This window comes from Montipora foliosa, unplaced genomic scaffold, assembly GCF_036669935.1.
Source record: "Montipora foliosa isolate CH-2021 unplaced genomic scaffold, ASM3666993v2 scaffold_438, whole genome shotgun sequence".
Classification (NCBI taxonomy): Eukaryota; Metazoa; Cnidaria; class Anthozoa; order Scleractinia; family Acroporidae; genus Montipora; species Montipora foliosa.
Window position 1 is genome coordinate 662,501 of NW_027179743.1, and position 2,500 is coordinate 665,000.

Sequence of the window (2,500 nt, forward strand, 5' to 3'; positions counted from 1 at the left end):
ACTATGAATAATAGATGAAACATTATATTACAGTACATCAATAATAAATTAATGCAGTTTGCAGACAGGACATCTTTTCATGGTTTACCTTCAATGCATATTCCTTTGACAATGCAAATAGACATTGAATTTCCTTGAGAATATGATAAGGCGTAGAACATTGAACTGGTAAGATGGATAATTGAGATGCCTCGTCACTTAAAAACAATAAAAACAAATCTTGTAAATTATAAATCTTATGCCTGTTAGCTATTACATAAAATAATGTGTGCACTCAGGCATATAAAAATTTATATAGTTCCGTGGTCAAAGACTGAGTGAAATGAGTTAACTTTTTACTTTGACAGTCCTCAGTTGTTCAAACGATGGATAGCATTATCTGCTGGATAAATCGCTGTCCAGTGAATAAGTCATAACAAAACCAATTGTACTATCCAACAGTTAGTGATTTCTCTGGTGGGTAGCGTTTTCCAACTTTTGATCAACTGAGGCCTGAGGCCTAATGCATTCTTGAATAACAGCTATTCATCTACATTAATTTCCTTAACAGATATTGCCCAACTACATGTAGATCCAACCCTTGAAGCATTTCATCTCTGACTGAAATCTCCAATTAATAATAATAATATTTATAAGTCAACATGACAGAAATTCAAAAAGGGATAAGATATAAAAAATAGAGAATGCCATCGGCAATCAATCTTGTAATCACCTGTGTTGTAAACACTTTCATAGGACCAACTTGTAATGCCTCTGGAGTCAAGAAACACAAACTGCCTGAATCTGGAATTATATGTCACTAGAAGAGAAAGGTAATTAATCAACAACAGCATTCATTAAACTGATTACAGTCATTTTTATGACAACAACAACAACAATGGTAATAACAATATTATAAAATGATACTAAAAAACAAGAAATAATAGCAAAAATAGGTCGTCTAAATCTACTGGCTGTGGACAGCTGGAAGTTTATCCAACTATTACAGTGAGGACACTCGAACCATGAACACTTGATATTTGTTTGTACATTTTTTAGTGACTATAGAATGTGGGCTCGTCCTTTTGACAAGAGTATTTAAAGTTTTTACACTTACAAAATGCTATACATGTAACACTATACATCATAAGAAGAGCCTTTATTTCTTAGTCGTCGAAAAAAACAATGTACAACGAAAATGTCAAGTGTTCACGGTTCAAGTGTCCTTACTGTAAAGGCAGACTACTGTGGATAATAACTAATAAATTGGGATAATTATTAGGCCATATTCATAAATGATGGCAAAGAAATTATTCTTTTGTCTGAATGCTAATCATCCTCAGTAGCCTCGTTAGCACGGACAAATTCAAAAGAACATTTGCTCCAAAGTGAGGCTAGAGAGGATGATTAGCACAAAGACAAGTAAAAGAATAATTTCTGGGCGGCCATTTATGAATAAATTGGCCTATGATAATGATAATAATAATCTTATGATACATCATCTTACTTATTATAATTTCTAATAATAATTAGTAGTAGAATTAAAATGACTATCATGATAAGCTATATGTTGCATATTAACACAGGTAACTTTCATTATTTTCAAAACTGACTGACAAACTAGGAGAGACTAGAGATGAGAGTGAACTTTCTTATCTTACAGCAGCAGTTATACAATAATAATAATATACTAATACTGATAACAATAATAATAATAATAATAATAATAATAACAATGCGCCTATATTCAATAATATATTGATAAGTGACCGTATCAAAGGCTTCTGGGTAGTAGGCAGGATGCTACAAAGCTTAAACTGCCAGGTACCATTTAATTAAATGAAATTCCATGATACTTTAAATTTGTCTCGATGCATCATGACCACGTACAATTTTAGCCATTGAGTCCCTCACCCAGCCCGCATCCCAATTATCATTATTGTTGAACAAAGGACTTGGAAAGGAAAAACTAAGACAAGTTTCCCATTTCTGTCAAACAATGACAGTTTATCCAGGAAATGCTGGATAAGCTTTGTATGGATAATCAAATGGTAACAAGTGAAATTAGAGAATAATTTCACCTGTGTTTTGTCCAAAATCAAATAATTTCCCGAGCCTATTTGATTTTGGACAAAACGCAAGTTAAAGTATTCCCTAATTTCACGAGTGTACCATTTGATTAGCTATTAATATTATGGACGACAAATTACATTCGTAAGATGCCATTTTGGCACTGTAGGAAAAGTTGCCCACTGGCAAAATTGTAATTTCACATGTAAAATTATAAATTAACAATGAAATTTCATGGGAAAATTAAGGAGCAATTTGTCACCCATGTTATTATGTATCTAGCTGCATGTATATAGCAGTCAACCATCCCAGTGAATAACAGTGTGGGGTACAGATAAATATTATTATTCACTTAATTATTTCCCAGTTAATGTTAGTGTACTTTAATTAATAGCCTGACTACCTCCAACTATTTCACAGTTTTTTGAAGCGTGTTTGTAAGAGCCTCTAC

General features: G+C 32.5%; 1 protein-coding gene across 5 annotated transcripts in view; it reads right to left on the reverse strand.

The window, feature by feature from the left end:
- Positions 1–2,500, reverse strand: part of LOC137989079 (uncharacterized) — a 53,564-nt gene that overhangs the window by 50,234 nt on the left and 830 nt on the right. For 3 of the 5 annotated variants that reach the window (XR_011120856.1, XM_068834966.1, XM_068834965.1), the window contains exons 1-2: positions 713–799; positions 89–197 (exon numbers count right to left, since the gene is read on the reverse strand). The gene's annotated coding sequence lies outside the window, so the exon portion shown is untranslated. Of the gene's footprint in view, positions 1–88; positions 198–712; positions 800–2,452 lie in introns of those variants that run through there. The other 2 variants (XM_068834968.1, XM_068834963.1) reach the window with 1 other exon arrangement.